We start from the raw sequence: 22,189 nt of genomic DNA, 5'->3' as shown, positions 1-22,189 counted from the left end.
CCTCCCGGATGTCCGGCAAACCCTGACACTAACTCGGCTGAAATCTTGTTTTGGCCATATCTAATTCATCCGAACTCCATTTTTGACGTTCTTTAGCTCGTTTTGAAGCTATTGACATCCCCCTTCCCACAAAAATACCACCACCATCATTTGACTCCATCACATTTTCTGAAATTTGGCAAGTTTGCCTAGGCCCTCCACCATATCATCCGCGTTACCACCACCGACTTCCGCAACCTAACCCATTTTGATCCCCATTGTATATGTGGTTGCTTGAGTAATGATTTGAGTCTCCTAAGGTGTTTCGGCTACTTAGGGACGGTTGCTTCTTTATCAAACCACCACCACCACTTCCGCATAGGCTTGCCCACCATACACTTCCGCCACCTCAACTTAACCCACTTTTGTTTGTGTTGTGAGTTGTGTCTCCTAAGGTGTTTCGGCTACTTAGGGACCGTGCTTCCGACTCCGACACCGCGCATAACCCATCATAACCTCCACTTGTGCATTGCCTACTCCAAAACCCATCATTGCCTAGTGCAAAACCACCACCGCTTTCCGCTACCACCATTTGACATTTGTCATTTGAGATTTTGAGTTCGTGCTTTTCCCGTTTCCTAAGGTGTTTCGGCTACTTAGGGACGAGTCTCCATCATCTTGGTATCTACATCAAGAACACCGCCACTCATCATCGCAAAGGACGGTAACCTCGACGACATCATTGTATATTCCCCTTGCAATTGCATTGTTAACCCCTAGCCCATTTTGCGTTACTTGCCTATCGAGACTAGCCATTTGAGTATTGACGGGCCATGTTACTTGTGCACATTAGTGATCCACCCTTCCATTGCATACATACCATATCATATTGGTATCATCATATCATCCCTTGTGTCACAAGATTGTTCCCGCATATACACAATTGCTATCTTGGTTTGTGCATTTCGCATTGCGGCCATATCAAAAAAAGAGAATAAGCTTTTAAGCAAAGAGAAAGAGCAAAGAGCTTGTGAGCAATAGCCATAGCATCATACCACATTGCACATAAGATTGTCATATCCGATCATCTTGGATCATCTTGAGAGAAACACCGGGAACCATACATACATAGCATACTCGGGATAGGAAGTTTATCCATTTTGCATATCATAGGTTGTGCACAAGTGTCGTATCCGCCTATAGAGCAATCGTGCTAGCGTCTCTCTTGAGTTGTGCAACACGAGCGTTTTCCGTGGACTCCACATTTTGTGCTCATTCCTTGGTTGCACGACCCCATTTATCTATCCGTGTGTGTGTTTCCGTGTGCCATTCTTTTCTATTGGTCTACTTGTTTCACTTGCGAATTTGTGAATCTCTTTCAACATTATTGACTCTTGCTAACATTTTGCATCAAATTTTTGTGCCACTATCCTCACCAAGCTCCACCATAAGCCTTATTTGTGTAGGTGTGAGAAATCGACAAGAATTGGTACCAATTGTGCTATTTCCTTGTTACACATTGAGTGATCATTGATCCATCTTCAACATCAGCCAAGGTACATTTGGTATAGTTCTTCTCTTTCTCCCACTCATATTTGTTCGAGTCTTGTGATGGATAGGCAAGGCATTTCATCTCCGGTCTTCGACAACAACGACGGCGTGAACAACTACATCACCAACGCGTCCATCTTCGATCTACAACGACAAATGCAAGGCACACAATCTACCTTGCGAGAGCGCCTCGACAACCTCACCATCGACATACACCACTCCGAAGCAAGGAAAAGGGACTACATCGACACCAAGTTGGGCGAGCTAAAGGATCAACTACGAGACATGATGAGGACATCAATACCATTGTTACACCCACAGCCCCTGCCGCTATACATACTGGACCAATTACTAGAGCTCGCGCACGCCAATTAAATTACCAGGTACTTTCGTTTCTTGCTAATGATTCTAATGTTCATGAGAATATGATGCTGCCTAAATTGGATACATTTGTTTTGCTTACAAATGAAGGGCCTAGCTTTGAGAAGGATGAACATTGGAGCAAGAACAAGCATGGAGATGATGGCATGCGCATGGGGGACAAGAACGGAGTTACAAGTGATGATTTCAGGACATTGAAGCCACCATAATGCGTGCATGAAGCCTTGGACGAAATATACAAGATGCTACTTCATAACTTTCGTCCAGAGGCTATTCTAGGTGCTGCGTCACCTTATTATTGGGCCAGGCCCATGTAATTTCGAAATACTTGAGTATAGGCTGTTTTTAGAGTCCGTATGTGTGGGGAAACAAGAGATAGGGTTGGTTTCGGACCCCTTCCACAAGGGCCACGAAATTCCCCCCTCTTCCTCCATATATACAGCCCTTAGGGCGTCGTTTAGACTTTGGGGTTTTGTTTAGATTAAAAGTTCGCCATAGCTGCAACTTCGCGTACTTCGTTTGTGTTCAACGACCAGACAAAGGCGTCACAGAACCCCACCTTGATCAATAAAGCTTTCATCTTATATTCGCAATATCCAGATTGCAATCTCAGTTTCTTGCTTGTTCTTCATTTGCTCGCAGGAAACAGACCCTCGTGGTCAGGTTGATCATGCTCCGGCGTGGTCAATAACCTCTCGGAGTTGGTTTAGTGATTGCTAAGGCGCGACGCCATCGCACGTTCGTAGTCGGATCGTCAAAGTCGACTTCCACCAAAGCGATATCCATCATCTCATCGAAAGACGGGACACCTTTGCCTCTATCAAGACATGGTGGCCGACTACAAGTCGTCTTCCCCTTCATCATCCTCAAGGCGGCGGCGAGCAAGTCGATCATCTTCGGAGCGCAAACAAGATGCAAGCGCAAGTCGTCCACGTCCACATCTCCATGGCGACCATCGCCAACATCGTCATGAAGGGCAAGACACCTCCAAGCATCATGTGCACCACGACGACGAACGACATCTACTACGAGCTCAAGTGCGACAACGACACCATCAACATGAAGATGCTCCACAAGCGCAAACATACAAGTCAGCTTCATGAGCATAAGAGAAGACCGCGAGACAAGCACCACCAAGACGGAGCTACGCCTACACCAACCACTTCGGTATCTTCGCCAAGTGCTATCAAGGCATCTACACCTTTGGACGTACGGCATCTTCGCCTACTTCCCGTGAGTTCGCCTACGTCGACATCTTCAACAACAAGGCGACCACCTACGACTGAGGGCGACACTTCCATCTTCGGAAACCCCTCAAGAAAGATGGCCGAGCATGGGAAATTCCCTTCGGTCATGGAGACGAGCTACGAGGTGCCACATCATATGGGCCTCCAACAACAAGACGGTGACAAGAAGGTTGAGCATGGGACTATCCCTTCAACCAAGGCGGCGATAGGAGTTGAGCATGGAGACGTTTGCACCTACACCTCTCCGACACCCACATATGACGAGATGTCCCAATTGCCATGTGAGGAGAGCCACCCCACCATGAGTAATATGAATGACTCCACCATATGTGACATTGAGTGCATTTCCTATGAGAGGATGAGTGTGACTACCACTAGCCCCACACTTGAGAGCATGCCACACATCCTATGTGAGGTTGAGAGCCATTTGAGTGACTCCACCAACCATATGAGTGAGAGCATCATACCGGGAGCGAGTGAGCCACAACACTTAGTGAGTGAGGTAGTTGACACGACATGTGAGGCCACTATGATTTCTCACGACTTACCCACTACTCCGAGTGTGTTTTCTTCTTTGGTGCTAGGTCTCCTACATGACGACACGCCTAACCTCGACGAGTCCATACCTCCAATGGGAAAACCGATGGCCATGGTGGACGATGATGAACCCCCCACATGGTACCATCAAGTTGCAACCTCACCTACAACACATGAGCTACGCTCCAAAGGTAACATAGGTGATAGTGCTTCTCTTGTCCCACTAGTGGACTATATCACTAATGATTGCTTGCATGATGTTGATCCACCTATTCCCATGCTTCATGCTAGTGCGACTTCTTCATGTCATGACTTGCCTATTTATGATGAATATGATGATGAACATGTTGATTTGCCTAGTTGTGATGCTATGCTCCATAGGATATCATGTGAAAATTCTATCGGTCACATCATGTTTGACAATCCATTGAACTTGTCATATGCTATGAGTGAGATCTCCCATATTGCATCGTTTCAATCTCAACATAGTAACTATGCATGCCCCATTAAAATAAATCCCATTTGCACTTATGGCATAGATGACGAGATGATGGTCATTGGCTTTTGTTTTTCATGTGATGATATTGCCATGCTTCCTTTACATGATTTGCGCAATTCATCTACTATGCCATGCCATGATCACATTGTTCCAAATATGCTTTGTTTTGGATGTTGTCAATATTCTCCATGTGATGTTTCTACAAATGCTCATGAGGTGACCCCCATAGTTCCCTCATACATATTAGGAGATTTTGATGCATTCCATACTTTGCATGATTCCCATAATTGCTTGCACCATATGCATTCCATGAATAACAATGCTCTACATATTTCTCATGATGCATTACACAATTTGAGTCTCCATTATGCTATACATAACAACAAACCTCTCATGATGGATGACATGTTTCTATATCACGCATCTCATTTATTTGAGCATTGGATATTTTGTGCTAACCAACACAAGCACGTGCGCATCATGATGGATGATGTGTACATATACCATGCACACACAATTTTCCCTTTGTCATTGTTTTGTGTAGGTACTCATGAACAACCTTCAACCTCACAATCCCATGAGTTGACGAAACGAGCTCTTGAGAGCAAAGACGACTTGGGATCCCGTGAACTATCCTTACCACCGTTCTCTTCGTGCACCGACTTTGCGCATTCCTTTTACTTGGCTCTCACACGGCTATGGGCTATATATCACTTGTTACTTTATGCCCATCGTACCATGTTCACTTTGCATGTTATGCCTATTTCTATGTCTTTGCCATGCAATTGTGACCCTTGCTTGCATCTACCCATGATTCACCATTATGCTACTCCTATGTGTATTTGCATGCTTGGTGGAGATCCTTGTTGCTATTGCCATGTTTATCACGTGCCTCATGCTATTGATGCTATTTTTCTCATATCTTGCCTTCATGTTTGTGATATGTCATGTGCATTATTCATGCCCACTATTTGCACACATGACATGCTTGCCATGATTCCTTCTAGTATGTTGCATCTTCGCACTACTAGCTTGCTTAACTTGATCAATATGATTGCTTGCTTTTTCGCATCACCCATGTTCCATTCTTACTCGCTTTCTTGGGTTGATGACATATACGTTCATGCCTCTCACATGATATATCTTGTTCATTGTCGCTTGCCTCCAATAGTTGCCTCTGTGCTTAATGATCTTGGAGACTTGGACATATTACTTGTGAAGCATGCTTGTTTGATTGAGCCTATTGTATTTGGTTGTTCTCGCATCATATGCCTCGATACTATGAAATGCTCCCTTGTCCTTTATTATGATGAGCATGATGCATACACTTGTTGGGTATCTTACCATACGAATGATAGGTTTTGCCCCTCCGCTAACCTCATTTGTTTTTCCGAGTGTTTGTCATGTTCTTTCATTTCGAAGGATTCTCACGGCATTTCCATCACGAAACAACTTGGTCACGTGAAGGCGTACATGATGCGCAATGCCAACATTTTCGTCATCCTCATAAAGGTGAACTCCTTCCCTTTGAGCCATCCTCAATTACGCATATTGGATGGGTCATTCTTTCATTGTTCTCTCCTTCTTCTTGTCTACATGATGCACATATTGGAGGGAGGACCGACATTGGAGATGGACCCTATGGACCTTCAAGTTGAGGAATGCCACGACATCGAGCATTGGTACATCGACACTCCTTTGACACATTGCACCAACACATACATATTTGTTGATTGTGTTCCCATATGTCATGCTCGATGGACATATCGTACCCATAGCAAATTTGCATCTTATGCATGGATTAACTCACCTTATGATTGCCTTGTTGCATCTTGTATTTCTATGTCATCCATGATATATGAGCTTGTGCATTTCCTTAGCAAATTTGTTGTGATCTTTCTTGATGGCATATTCATACATAATGATCACATTGCCTACCATCAATTGCATGATAGCATAATCATATTGAGCATCCATTGCCATATTCATGCTATTGATAAACCGTCTCACTATGACATCATTTTGCACCGTGGTTGCATTCATCATATTCACAACACATTTGTGTGCACAATGTATGAATTTTTCTCCCATGAACGCTTTGCATACTCCATCATCTTGATAAGCTTCATGTGTATTGTAATGAACAATCTTGCTGCACAGACTCAGTCTTACATGATGGACACTTTGTGTGCGCTAACCATTGTATTTCCGAGTGTCGTTTGTGTTTGCTTTTCTTGCATGTATACCACTCCGGCGACACCTTGGAGTACTTGGATTGCGCCATGTCTTCCACTTTGTCCAACTCTAAGTCCGTCCACGACAACCATTTCCATGGTGATGAGGATCACAATCCGAGGTCGGATCTTTCCCAAGGGGGCGGAGATGATGCGGTGCATCCTACGATCATCCCCATGTACACTTCGACTACTCCCCAAGCCCCAAGAGGACATACGATGAGACCTCGACCATACGCCATTGGACACAAGGTGAACTCACTCCTCTTCGAACCATCACTTTCCACATATGAGACATGGCTACTACCTCATGCATGGACCTTGCATACACTCAGGTACAACCGTGATGACCATGGAGGATCCAAGGACCAAGGCCAAGCATGGAAGAGGAGAAGGAAGAAGAAGAAGGGAGCAAGACAGGACTTGCCCGGATCATCCGGATCCCCAGCCGGACGATCCGGACCAAGCCCGGATGATCCGGACGCCCACCCGGACGATCTGGGTAATGTGCCCGAAGACACCCGAAGCCTGCTCGACGAAGCCGGATCATCCGGACGGCCACCCGGATCATCCGGACCCCCGACACCCGGATCATCCGGGCCACCATCCGGATCATCCGGACCCCGCCTGCGTGCGTGACTTGGGCCGAAGCCCGTGTACCCCTTCGCCCCTCACTTACCCCTTCGTGGCTTAGACTATATATACTCCTCCCCCTCCTCCATTTGAGGGTTAGCAAAGTAGTAGCTCATTTAGAGAAAGAGCTTTGCTCATCCATATCGGATCGTCTCCTCGAGAGTGACCGCGGCCCCTCTACGGAGAAGATCCCCTTGGATTCAAGACCCCCTCTTGGGTGGCCCCATCAAGACCTCCTTACGGAGAAGAACCGGTTACCGTTTGTATCGTCCATTGTTGACTTTGGATCTTGTATCTTACCTTTGTGTTCATCGATCTAGCGCATGTGTGATCTATTCTTGTTGGTTGAGTGATTCTCTCGTGTTTCCTCTTGTGTTTTCCCTCGTTTACCTCTTGTGTTCTTCGTGTTCATCGTCGGAATCCGCTACTTTCGTGAAAGATCGGCCATCTAGGGTTCCACCCTACATCAAAAGTCATCCATGAAAACCTCAACAATCTTTTCACAAAATTCAGAGAAGATAGTAGTCATACATCTTTGAAAGGTAGCAGGTGCATTACATAAACCAAAAAGGCATACGTCTATAAGCATAAGTTCCAAAGGGACAAGTAAAAGTGGTCTTTTCTTGATCAGGTTGAGAAATAGGTACTTTTGAAAAGCCAGTGTATCCATCAAGGAAGCAAAAGTGTGTGTGCTTAGATAATCTTTCAAGCATTTGACCAATAAAAGGCAAAGGGTAATGATCTTTTCTAGTTGCTTTGTTTAATTTTCTATAATAAATTACCATTCTATAGCCTGTAACAATTCTTTGTGGAATAAGTCCATTCTTATCATTAGGAACAACGGTAATACCTTTCTTAGGGACACAATGAACATGACTTACCCATCTACTGTCAGCTATAGGATAAACTATACCTGCTTCCAGAAGTTTTAAGATTTCCGTTCTTACCACTTCCTTCATTTTTGGATTCAACCGACATTGGTGATCAACAACGGGTTTAGCATCAGGTTCCATGTTAATTTTGTGATGTCATAGAGTGGGACTAATGCCCTTTAAATCATCAAGAGTATATCCAATAGCAGCCCGGTGCTTCCTTAGAACTTTCAATAATCTTTCTTCCTCATGTTCTGAAAGATTACCACTAATAATAACAGGATATATTTTCTTTTCATCAAGATAAGCATATTTCAAAGTGTCTGGCAATTGTTTTAATTCAAACACAGGATCACCTTTAGGTGGAGGAGGACCTCCAAGAGTTTCAATAGGCAAATTGTGTTTAAGCAGAGGGCGTTGTTCAAAGAAAACCTTATCTATTTCATTTCTTTCATGCATATGTAAATCATTTTCATGGTCTAGCAAATATTGTTCTAAAGGATCAGTAGGTGGAACATCAATAGAAGCAAGACCAAATAATTCATCCTTACTAGGCAATTCTTTTTCATGATGATTTCTACTAAACTTGGAGAAATTAAACTCATGAGACTCATCACCAAAGCTAACACCAACAGTTTGTTTCTTACAATCTATCTTAGCATTAACTGTATTCAAGAAAGGTCTACCAAAGATAATGGGACAAAAGTCATCTTGTGGGGAACCAGGAAGAAGAAAATCAGTAGGGTATCTAATTTTCCCACACAAGACTTCAACATCTCTAATAATTCAGACTGGTGAAATGGTGTCTCCATTAGCAAGTTTAATAGTAACATCTATTTCTTCTATCTCACCAGGTGCTATGTCTTTCATGATTTCTTCATATAAAGTGTAAGGAATATGATGAGGACATCAATACCATTGTTACACCCACAACCCCTGCTACTATACATACTGGACCGATTACTAGAGCTCGCGCACGCCAATTAAATTACCAGGTACTTTCGTTTCTTGGTAATGATTCTAATGTTCATGAGAATATGATGCTGCCTAAATTGGATACATTTGTTTTGCTTACAAATGAAGGGCCTAGCTTGGAGAAGGATGAACGTTGGAGCAAGAACAAGCATGGAGTTGATGGCATGCGCAAGGGAGACAAGAACAGAGTTTCAAGTGATGATTTCAGGACTTTGAAGCCACCATAATGAGTGCATGAAGCCTTGGACGAAATATACAAGATGCTACTTCATAATTTTCGTCCAGAGGCTATTCTAGGTGATGCGTCACCTTATTTTTGGGTCAGGCCCATGTAATTTCGAAATACTTCAATATAGGCTGTTTTTAGAGACCGTATGTGTGGGGAAACAAGAGTTAGGGTGGGTTTTGGACCCCTCCTCCAAGGGCCACGAAATCCCCCCCCCCTCTTCCTCCATATATACAGCCCCTAGGGCATCGTTTAGACTTTGGGTTTTGTTTAGATTAAAAGTTCACCATAGCTGCAACTTCGCGTACTTCATTTGTGTTCAACGACCAGACAAAGGCGTCACAGAACCCCACCTTCATTAATAAAGCTTTCCTCTTTTACTCGCAATATCCAGATGGCAATCTGAGTTTCTTGCTTGTTCTTCGTTTGCTCGCAGGAAATAGACCCTCGTGGTCAGGTTGATCGTGCTCCGGCGTGGTCAATAACCCCTCGGAAGTTGGTTTAGCGATTGCTAAGGCGCGACGTCTTCGAACGTTCGTAGTCGGATCGTCAAAGTCGACTCCCACAGAAAACAATTGCTATCTCATCGAAACATCGGGACACCTTTGCCTCTATCAAGTGGTGATGAGGACATCAATACCATTGTTACACCCACAGCCCCTGCTGCTATACATACTGGACCAATTACTAGAGCTCGCGCACGCCAATTAAATTACCAGGTACTTTCGTTTCTTGGTAATGATTCTAATGTTCATGAGAATATGATGCTGCCTAAATTGGATACATTTGTTTTGCTTACAAATGAAGGGCCTAGCTTTGAGAAGGATGAACATTGGAGCAAGAACAAGCATGGAGATGATGGCATGCGCATGGGGAACAAGAACGGAGTTACAAGTGATGATTTCAAGACGTTGAAGCCACCATAATGCGTGCATGAAGCCTTGGACGAAATATACAAGATGCTACTTCATAACTTTCGTCCAGAGGCTATTCTAGGTGCTGCGTCACCTTATTATTGGGCCAGGCCCATGTAATTTCGAAATACATAAGTATAGGCTGTTTTTAGAGTCCGTATGTGTGGGGAAACAAGAGATAGGGTTGGTTTCGGACCCCTTCCTCAAGGGCCACAAAATTCCCCCCTCTTCCTCCATATATACAGCCCTTAGGGCGTCGTTTAGACTTTGGGGTTTTGTTTAGATTAAAAGTTTGCCATAGCTGCAACTTCGCGTACTTCGTTTGTGTTCAGCGACCAGACAAAGGCGTCACAGAACTCCACCTTGATCAATAAAGCTTTCATCTTATATTCGCAATATCCAGATTGCAATCTCAGTTTCTTGCTTGTTCTTCATTTGCTCGCAGGAAACAGACCCTCGTGGTCAGGTTGATCGTGCTCCGGCGTGGTGGATAACCTCTCGGAGTTGGTTTAGCGATTGCTAAGGCGCGACGTCCTCGCACGTTCGTAGTCGGATCGTCAAAGTCGACTTCCACCAAAGCGATATCCATCTTCTCATCGAAAGACGGGACACCTTTGCCTCTATCAAGTGGTATCAGATTTCCAGGTTGCTCGATGAGATTTTACAGTTTTTCGTAGTTTAGATCGTGTCTGTTCTTCATACCTACAGTCCACGAAAAAGCCACAAAAAAAATTAGGGTTAGTTCATCATATCCGAACCAATCTGAGCCTTTGCATAATCTTTTTAGGGTTTTTGCTTTGTTGAATTTGCGGTTGCATCGTCGTGTCAAGTTGCTGGTCTTAGAGTCTAGTCTTTTAGAGTTTCGAGTTCTGGTCATAAGTTGTCACGCCGCCGCCGCACCATCATCATCGCCTTGCCATCTACCACCATTGCTTATCTGCCACCGCTTTGAATCCGTCTCCATATACCACCACCAGTCCGTATCCATATACCACCACCGATCCGTATCCATATACCACTACCGCTACCATATACCACCACCGCTGCCATATCCTTCCGCCATATATCCACAACCAATCCGAGTTCTTTTCATATTCGGTTGGTTTTAGAGATCCATATATTTTCCGTTTCGTGTTTCCTTGCCTGAGTAGGTCTCGAAAAAAAAAAGTCTGGAGACCCCCGGGCAGTTTTTAGGCCAAAATTTCGGCAACCAAAAATATTTTTTTCCCTATCCTATTTTTAGGCCCCGGGTAGTGTTTTGAGACACTCGCCATCATAGTGATTTTTTGTCGCACTTTTTCGTCGTCGCTGCCCTGATTTTCAAAAAAAAAATAGTCAAAATTTTTTGTGCCCATCCTGTCAGTTTGACCTGGGAAGAGTTTTGAGACACTCGCCATTATAGTGATTTTTCGCACAAAAAAAAAGAGGAGCGCAAAAAAAAGAGCGAAAAAAAAATCCAGAGTGTGCTTTTCCCTTGTTTACGTGCAGCGCCGTGATTTTGTTAGTGTTCTAGGCTCGCGTCTCTAGCACGGTCTAGCCTAGGACCAGCACAGTACCGTCGTTGAGCGTTTATTCAACTTTGCATCTCTGAATTGATTATTGCTTACCATTTTGCTACCATATTATAAGCCTTCCCAGCTCCACATAAGTCTACATCGTGCGTTTGACTCTCCCTGGTAATCGCTATATCCAAGCTTTGAGAGTTTTTGACTACAACGGTTGCCGATCACCACCTGCTGCTGGGTAAGAACTGGTAAGAATTTGAGATTCGCTTGAAGGTTTTGTGACACACCACCATCACCACCACTTCTAGTAGTCTGCAGGATCATATTCTTTTGTGTTTCTATTGCTGCTAACCATGGCAGGTTCACAAGCCGATGAGACTGATTGGGAGAACATGACGAACAAGGAGTTGCATGATAAATTTCAGCAAATGATGAGTGGCCAGGTGGGAGATGTGCTAAACAGATTTGAAGAGGCTATGGAGAAGATAGATGCCGTGGAGAAGTCGTTTGAGACAAAGCTGGATAACAAGTTTACTGAATTACTCAAGCGTCTTCCCCAACCACCACCGACTGCACATGTCGCACCTCTACAACAACAACAACCACATCTCCAACGCCGCCTTCCAAATCAAGTGGGACGGGCACAGCGCGTTCCAATTGAGATTGGTCAAAATTCGGGTGCTGCTGCACCTACTGTTGATGCTTCTTTGGCTCCTGCTCCTGCGGCGGCTGAGGAGGATGACGATTATGCGGGCGATTATGAGGATGAGGTTGATCAAAATCAGAACTACGTGCAGCCACCAGCACCACCACCAGCAGGTCGACCTCAGGTATATATTCGCAACGGTAGGCCGGCACCACCACCTCAGGTACGAGATCATGACCATCTCCCTAAACTGAAATTGAATATTCCACCATTTGAGGGTAGATATGTTCCTGATATATATCTTACTTGGGAGTTAGAAACTGAACAACGATTTACATGTTTACAATATCCTGAGGAGAGACGTGTTCCTGCTGCTGTTTGTGCTTTCACTAGCTTTGCATGTGTTTGGTGGTCTGAACATTGTAGATTATATCCTGTTCTCGCTACTTGGGCTGCTTTGAAAACTGCTATGCGTACTCGTTGGGTTCCACTATATTATCAACGTGAATTACTTCAAAAATTGCAGCGTTTAAGACAAGGGAGAAATTCTGTAGAAGAATATTATCAGGAATTACAAACTGGCATGATTAGATGTGGTATTGTTGAGGAGAATGAAGCTATGCTTGCACGTTTTATGGGTGGATTAAATAAAGAGATTCAGACCATTCTAGAGTATAAGGATTATAATAATATCACTCGTTTATTCCATCTTGCTTGTAAAGCTGAACGTGAAGTGCAGGATCGACAGCCATTGGCGCGAACTAACTTTTCTGCAGGTCGACCTTCATCATGGACACCGCGTGCATCTTCTACTTCCACTTCACCATCACCTCCATCAGGTGCCACCTCCAGCCGTGATACAAGAAAGCAGGCACAACCACCACTCTCTGCCAAGAGCACACCTACCGGGCCTGCGCAGAGCTCTTCTTCTTCCATGGCATCGACAGGGCACACAAGTGATATTATTTGTCGTCGTTGTAAGGGAAGAGGACATTTTGCGAGAGAATGCAAATCTCAGCGTGTCATGATTGCTACTGAGGATGGTGGGTATAAGTCCGCTAGTGACTATGATGAGGAGACTTTGGCTCTTATTACACGTGAAGAACATGCTGGAGATGATTCTGAAAATGAGACGCAATACATGGCTCCTGAAGACGCTGACAGGTATGAATGTTTAGTTGCTCAACGTGTTTTGAGTGTGCAGGTCACACAAGCAGAGCAAAATCAGAGGCATAATTTGTTCCATACAAAGGGAGTTGTGAAGGAACGTTCTGTTCGCGTCATCATAGATGGAGGGAGCTGTAACAACTTGGCTAGCATGGAGATGGTGGAGAAGCTATCTCTCACCACAAGACCACATCCACATCCTTACTACATCCAATGGTTCAACAACAGCGGCAAGGTTAAGGTAACACGTACTGTTCGTGTGCATTTTAGTATCTCTACATATGCTGATTATGTTGATTGTGATGTGGTACCCATGCAAGCATGTTCCTTATTACTAGGTAGACCATGGCAATTTGATAAAAATTCCGTACACCATGGTAGAAACAATCAGTATACTCTTGTTCATAAGGATAAAAATATTACTTTGCTTCCTATGACTCCTGATTCCATTTTGAAAGATGACATTAATAGAGCTAATAAAGCAAAACAGGAGAAAAATAAGAGTGAAAATCAGATTGTGGCAAAGGAATTTGAGCAACAAATGAAACCTAATAATAAACCATCTAGTGTTGTTTCTGAAATTAAATTGAAAAGTGCCTGTTTACTTGCCACAAAATCTGATATTGATGAACTAGATTTCAGCAAATCTGTTTGCTATGCTTTTGTGTGCAAAGAGGCATTATTTTCATTCGAGGACGTGCCTTCCTCTTTGCCCCCTGCTGTCACTAACATTTTGCAGGAGTTCGCTGACGTCTTCCCACAAGACGTGCCACCGGGATTACCACCTATTCGAGGGATTGAGCATCAAATTGACTTAATTGCCGGTGCATCGCTACCCAACCGTGCACCATACCGTACCAATCCAGAGGAGACGAAGGAGATTATGTGTCAAGTACAGGAGCTGCTCGACAAAGGTTATATACGTGAATCTCTTAGTCCTTGTGCTGTTCCTATTATACTCGTGCCTAAAAAGGATGGTACGTCGCGTATGTGTGTTGATTGTAGAGGCATTAATAATATTACTATTCGTTATCGTCATCCTATTCCTAGGCTAGATGATATGCTTGATGAATTGAGTGGCTCTACAATATTCTCCAAAGTTGATTTGCGTAGTGGATACCATCAAATTCGTATGAAATTGGGAGATGAATGGAAAACTGCATTTAAAACTAAGTTTGGTTTATATGAGTGGTTAGTCATGCCTTTTGGGTTAACTAATGCACCTAGTACTTTCATGAGACTAATGAACGAAGTTTTACGTGCTTTCATTGGACGATTTGTGGTAGTCTACTTTGATGATATACTGATTTATAGCAAATCTTTGGAAGAACATTTGGAACATTTACGTGCATTTTTTATTGCTCTTTGTGATGCACGTTTGTTTGGTAACCTTGGGAAGTGCACCTTTTGCACCGACCGAGTATCTTTTCTTGGCTATGTTGTTACTCCACAGGGAATTGAAGTTGATAAAGCCAAGATTGAAGCTATTGAGAGTTGGCCGCAGCCCAAAACGGTCACACAAGTGCGGAGTTTTCTTGGACTCGCTGGTTTCTATAGGCGTTTTGTGAGAGATTTTAGCACCATTGCTGCACCTCTCAACGAGCTTACAAAGAAGGATGTGCCTTTTGTTTGGGGTACCGCACAGGAAGAAGCCTTCACGGTATTGAAAGATAAGTTGACACATGCTCCTTTACTCCAACTTCCTGATTTTAATAAGACTTTTGAGCTTGAATGTGATCCTAGTGGCATTGGATTAGGAGGTGTGTTATTACAAGATGGCAAACCTGTTGCATACTTTTCTGAAAAATTGAGTGGGCCCAGTCTGAATTATTCTACTTATGATAAAGAACTATATGCTCTTGTTCGGACTTTAGAAACATGGCAACATTATTTATGGCCCAAAGAATTTGTTATACATTCTGATCATGAATCTTTGAAACATATTAAAAGTCAAGCTAAACTGAATCGTAGACATGCTAAATGGGTTGAATTCATTGAAACTTTCCCTTATGTCATTAAACACAAGAAGGGTAAAGAAAATGTTATTGCTGATGCATTGTCTCGTCGCTATACTATGCTTTCACAACTTGACTTCAAAATATTTGGTTTGGAGACCATCAAAGATCAATATGTGCATGATGCTGATTTTAAAGATGTATTGCAGAATTGTAAAGAAGGAAGAACCTGGAACAAGTTTGTCGTTAATGATGGATTTGTGTTCCGTGCTAACAAGCTATGCATTCCAGCTAGCTCTCTTCGTCTTTTGTTGTTGCAGGAGGCGCATGGAGGAGGATTAATGGGACACTTTGGCGTGAAGAAGACAGAGGACGTACTTGCTACACATTTCTTTTGTCCAAAGATGAGACGGGATGTTGAGCGTTTTGTTGCTCGCTGCACTACATGTCAAAAAGCTAAGTCACGACTCAATCCTCATGGTTTATATATGCCTTTGCCTGTACCTAGTGTTCCTTGGGAGGATATATCTATGGACTTTGTTTTAGGTTTACCTCGAACAAAGAAGGGGAGGGATAGCATATTTGTTGTCGTGGATAGATTCTCGAAAATGGCACACTTTATACCATGTCATAAAAGCGATGATGCTGTTAATGTTGCTGATTTGTTCTTTCGTGAAATTATTCGCTTGCATGGTGTGCCAAATACTATTGTTTCCGATCATGATACTAAATTTCTTAGCCACTTTTGGAGATGTTTATGGGCTAAGTTGGGGACTAAACTGCTTTTTAGTACTACTTGTCACCCCCAAACTGATGGACAAACTGAAGTAGTCAATAGAACATTGTCTACTATGCTTAGGGCTGTTTTGAAGAATAATAAGAAAATGTGGGAAGAATGCTTGCCTCATATTGAGTTTGCTTATAATCGTTCATTGCATTCTACTACTAAGATGTGCCCTTTTGAAATTGTGTATGGTTTCCTACCTCGTGCACCTATTGATTCGTTGCCTCTTCCATCTTCGGAGAAGGTTAATTTTGATGCTAAACAACGTGCTGAATTGATCTTAAAAATGCATGAGTTAACTAAGGAAAACATTGAGCGTATGAATGCTAAATATAAACTTGCTGGAGATAAGGGTAGAAAACATGTTGTGTTTGCACCTGGAGATCTTGTTTGGTTACATTTGCGTAAGGATAGATTTCCTGATTTGCGCAAATCAAAGCTAATGCCACGTGCTGATGGTCCTTTTAAGGTGTTAGAGAAAATAAATGATAATGCATATAAACTTGAGCTGCCTGCAGATTTTGGGGTTAGTCCCACTTTTAACATTGCAGATTTGAAGCCTTATTTGGGTGAGGAAGATGAGCTTCCGTCGAGGACGACTTCATTTCAAGAAGGGGAGGATGATGAGGACATCAATACCATTGTTACACCCACAGCCCCTGCTGCTATACATACTGGACCAATTACTAGAGCTCGCGCACGCCAATTAAATTACCAGGTACTTTCGTTTCTTGGTAATGATTCTAATGTTCATGAGAATATGATGCTGCCTAAATTGGATACATTTGTTTTGCTTACAAATGAAGGGCCTAGCTTTGAGAAGGATGAACATTGGAGCAAGAACAAGCATGGAGATGATGGCATGCGCATGGGGGACAAGAACGGAGTTACAAGTGATGATTTCAAGACGTTGAAGCCACCATAATGCGTGCATGAAACCTTGGACGAAATATACAAGATGCTACTTCATAACTTTCGTCCAGAGGCTATTCTAGGTGCTGCGTCACCTTATTATTGGGCCAGGCCCATGTAATTTCGAAATACATAAGTATAGGCTGTTTTTAGAGTCCGTATGTGTGGGGAAACAAGAGATAGGGTTGGTTTCGGACCCCTTCCTCAAGGGCCACGAGATTCCCCCCCTCTTCCTCCATATATACAGCCCTTAGGGCGTCGTTTAGACTTTGGGGTTTTGTTTAGATTAAAAGTTCGCCATAGCTGCAACTTCGCGTACTTCGTTTGTGTTCAGCGACCAGACAAAGGCGTCACAGAACTCCACCTTGATCAATAAAGCTTTCATCTTATATTCGCAATATCCAGATTGCAATCTCAGTTTCTTGCTTGTTCTTCGTTTGCTCGCAGGAAACAGACCCTCGTGGTCAGGTTGATCGTGCTCCGGCGTGGTCGATAACCTCTCGGAGTTGGTTTAGCGATTGCTAAGGCGCGACGTCCTCGCACGTTCGTAGTCGGATCGTCAAAGTCGACTTCCACCAAAGCGATATCCATCTTCTCATCGAAAGACGGGACACCTTTGCCTCTATCAAGTGGTATCAGATTTCCAGGTTGCTCGGTGAGATTTTACAGTTTTTCGTAGTTTAGATCGAGTCTGTTCTTCATTCCTACAGTCCACGAAAAAGCCATAAAAAAAATTAGGGTTAGTTCATCATATCCGAACCAATCTGAGCCTTTGCATAATCTTTTTAGGGTTTTTGCTTTGTTGAATTTGCGGTTGCATCGTCGTGTCAAGTTGCTGGTCTTAGAGTCTAGTCTTTTAGAGTTTCGAGTTCTGGTCATAAGTTGTCACGCCGCCGCCGCACCATCATCATCGCCTTGCCATCTACCACCATTGCTTATCCGCCACAGCTCTGAATCCATATCCATATACCACCACCAATACGTATACATATACCACCACCGATCCGTATCCACATACCACCACCGCTACCATATACCACCACCGCTGCCATATCCTACCACCATATATCCACCACCAATTCGAGTTCTTTTCATATTAGGTTTGTTTTCGAGATCCATCTATTTTCTGTTTCGTGTTTCCTTGCCTGAGTAGGTCTCGGGAAAAAAATATCGGCGATCCCGGGCAGGTTTTAGGCCAAATTTCGGCGACCAAAAATATTTTTCCCTATCCTATTTTTAGGTCCCAGGGAGTGTTTTGAGACACTCGCCATCATAGTGATTTTTTGTCGCACTTTTTCGTCGTCGCTGCCTTGATTTCCAAAAAAAATAGTCAATTTTTTTTTGTACCTATCCTCTCAGTTTGACCTGGGAAGAGTTTTGAGACACTCGCCATTATAGTGATTTTTCGCAAAAAAAAGAGCGCAAAAAAACAGAGCGAATTTTTTTCCAGAGTGTGGTTATCCCTTGTTTACGTGCAGCGCCGTGATTTTGTTAGTGTTCTAGGCTCGCGTCTCTAGCACGGTCTAGCCTAGGACCAGCACAGTACCGTCGTTGAGCGTTTATTCAACTTTGCATCTCTGAATTGATTATTGCTGACCATTTTTGCTACCATATTATAAGCCTTCCCAGCTCCACATACATCTACATCATGCGTTTGACTCTCCCTGGTAATCGCTCTATCCAAGCTTTGAGAGTTTTGACTACATCGGTTGCCGATCACCGCCTGCTGCTGGGTAAGAACTGGTAAGAATTTGAGATTTGCTTGACGGATTTGTGACACCCACCACCACCACCACTTGTTAGTAGTCTATAGGATCATATTTTTGTGTGTTTCTATTGCTGCTAACCATGCCAGGATCACAAGCCGACGAGATTGACTGGGAGAACTTAACGAACAAGGAGCTTCATGATAAGTTTCAGCAAATGATGACTGAACAGGTGCAAGATGTGCTGAACAATTTTGAAGAGGCCATGGAGAAGATCACTGGCCTTGAGAAGACGTTCGAAACAAAGCTCGATAACAGATTTAATGAACTGCTTGCACGTCTTCCACCACCGGCTGCACCTGCCGCACCTCTGCCACAACAACAACAACAACAACAACGACTACCTCCACGTCAGTAAACAGCCCACCGCCGAGCGAGCCGTGTCCCTCTTCAGCCTGGCCAAACTGCTGGTGCTGCTGTTGATACTTCTGTGGCTCCTGCTGCTGATGTGGAGGAGGATGATTATGCGGGAGATTACGAGGATGCGGTTGATCAAAATCAGAACTACGTGCAACCACCAGCACCACAACCACCAGGTCGTCCACATGCAAATAATGGCAATGTTAGGGCTCCCCCTCAGGTACGAGATCACGACCATCTCCCTAAACTAAAATTGAATATTCCACCATTTGAGGGTAGATATGTTCCTGATATATATCTTACTTGGGAGTTAGAAACTGAACAACGATTTACATGTTTACAATATCCTGAGGAGAGATGTGTTCATGCTGCTGTTTGTGCTTTCACAAGCTTTGCATGTGTTTGGTGGTCTGAACATTGTAGATTATATCCTGTTCCAGCTACTTGGGCTGCTTTGAAAACTGCTATGCATACTCGTTGGGTTCCACCATATTATCAACGTGAATTACTTCAAAACTTGCAGCGCTTAAGACAAGGAAAAATTCCATAGAAGAATATTATCAGGAATTACAAACTGGCTTGATTAGATGTGGTATTGTTGAGGAGAATGAAGCTATGCTTGCACGTTTTATGGGTGGATTAAATAGAGAGATTCAGACCATTCTAGAGTATAAGGATTATAATAATATCACTCGTTTATTCCATCTTGCTTGTAAAGCTGAACGTGAAGTTCAGGATCGACAGGCATTGGCGCGAACTAACTTTTCTGCAGGTCGACCTTCATCATGGACACCACGTGCATCATCTACTCCCACTGCACCATCACCTCCTTCAGGTGCCACCTCCAACCGTGATATAAGAAAGCAGGCACAACCACCACTATCTGCCAAGAGCACACCTACCGGGCCTGCACAGAGCTCTTCTTCTTCCATGGCGTCAACAGGGCACACAAGTGATATTATTTGTCGTCGTTGTAAGGGAAGAGGACATTTTGCGAGAGAATGCAAATCTCAGCGTGTGATGATTGCTACTGAGGATGGTGGGTATGAGTCCGCTAGTGACTATGATGAGGAGACTTTGGCTCTTATTACACATGAAGAACACGGTGGAGATGATTCTGATCATGAGACGCAATACATGGCTGCTGAAGATGCTGACAGGTATGAATGTTTAGTTGCTCAACGTGTTTTGAGTGTGCAGGTTACACAAGCTGAGCAGAATCAGAGGCATAATTTGTTCCATACAAAGGGAGTTGTGAAGGAACGTTCTATTCGCGTCATCATAGATGGAGGGAGCTGCAACAACTTGGCTAGCATGGAGATGGTGGAGAAGCTATCTCTCACCACAAGACCACATCCACATCCTTACTACATCCAATGGTTCAACAACAGCGGCAAGGTTAAGGTAACACGTACTGTTCGGGTGCATTTTAGTATCTCTACATATGCTGATTATGTTGATTGTGATGTGGTACCTATGCAAGCATGTTCATTATTACTTGGTAGACCATGGCAATTTGATAAAAATTCTGTACACCATGGTAGAAACAATCAGTATACTCTTGTTCATAAGGATACAAATATTACTTTGCTTCCTATGACTCTTGATTCCATTTTGAAAGGTGATATTAATAGAGCTAATAAAGCAAAACAGGAGAAAAATAAGAGTGAAAATCAGATTGTGGCAAAAGAATTTGAGCAACAAATGAAGCCTAATAATAAACCATCTAGTGTTGCTTCTGAAATTAAATTGAAAAGTCCATGTTTACTTGCCACCAAATCTGATATTCATGAGCTAGTTTTTAGCAAATTTGTTTGCTATGCTTTTGTGTGCAAAGAGGCATTATTTTCATTCGAGGACGTGCCTTCCTCTTTGCCCCCTGCAGTCACTAACATTTTGCAGGAGTTCGCTGACGTCTTCCCACAAGATGTGCCACCAGGATTAACACCTATTCAAGGGATTGAGCATCAAATTGACTTAATTCCAGGTGCATCGCTACCCAACCGTGCACCATACCGTACCAATCCAGAGGAGACGAAGGAGATTATGCGTCAAGTACAAGAGCTGCTCGACAAAGGTTATATTCGTGAATCCCTTAGTCCTTGTGCTATTCCTATTATTCTAGTGCCGAAAAAGGATGGTACGTCGCGTATGTGTGTTGATTGTAGAGGCATTAATAATATAACTATTCGTTATCATCATCCTATTCCTAGGCTAGTTGATATGCTTGATGAATTGAGTGGCTCTACAATATTCACCAAAGTTGATTTGCGTAGTGGATACCATAAAATTCGTATGAAATTGGGAGAGGAATGGAAAACAGCTTTTAAAACTAAGTTTGGTTTATATGAGTGGTTAGTCATGCCTTTTGGGTTAACTAATGCACCTAGTACTTTCATGAGACTAATGAACGAAGTTTTACGTGCTTTCATTGGACGATTTGTGGTAGTCTACTTTGATGAAATACTGATTTATAGCAATTCTCTGGAAGAACATTTGGAACATTTACGTGTTGTTTTTATTGCTCTACGTGATGCACGTTTGTTTGGTAACCTTGGGAAGTGCACCTTTTGCACCGACCGAGTATCTTTTCTTGGCTATGTTGTTACTCCACAGGGAATTGAAGTTGATAAAGCCAAGATTGAAGCTATTGAGAGTTGGCCGCAGCCCAAAACGGTCACACAAGTGAGGAGTTTTCTTGGACTCGCTGTTTTCTATAGGCGTTTTGTGCGAGATTTTAGCACCATTGCTGCACCTCTCAATGAGCTTACAAAGAAGGATGTGCCTTTTGTTTGGGGTACCGCAGAGGAAGAAGCCTTCACGATATTGAAAGATAAGTTGACACATGCTCCTTTACTCCAACTTCCTGATTTTAATAAGACCTTTGAGCTTGAATGTGATGCTAGTGGAATTGGATTAGGAGGTGTGTTATTAAAAGATGGCAAACCTGTTGCATACTTTTCTGAAAAATTGAGTGGGCCTAGTCTGAACTATTCTACTTATGATAAAGAATTATATGCTCTTGTTCGGACCTTAGAAACATGGC

Source organism: Aegilops tauschii, chromosome 6, assembly GCF_002575655.3.
Source record: "Aegilops tauschii subsp. strangulata cultivar AL8/78 chromosome 6, Aet v6.0, whole genome shotgun sequence".
Lineage (NCBI taxonomy): Eukaryota > Viridiplantae > Streptophyta > Magnoliopsida > Poales > Poaceae > Aegilops > Aegilops tauschii.
The sequence above is the reverse complement of the archived record's forward strand: the minus strand, read 5'-3'. Positions refer to the sequence as shown.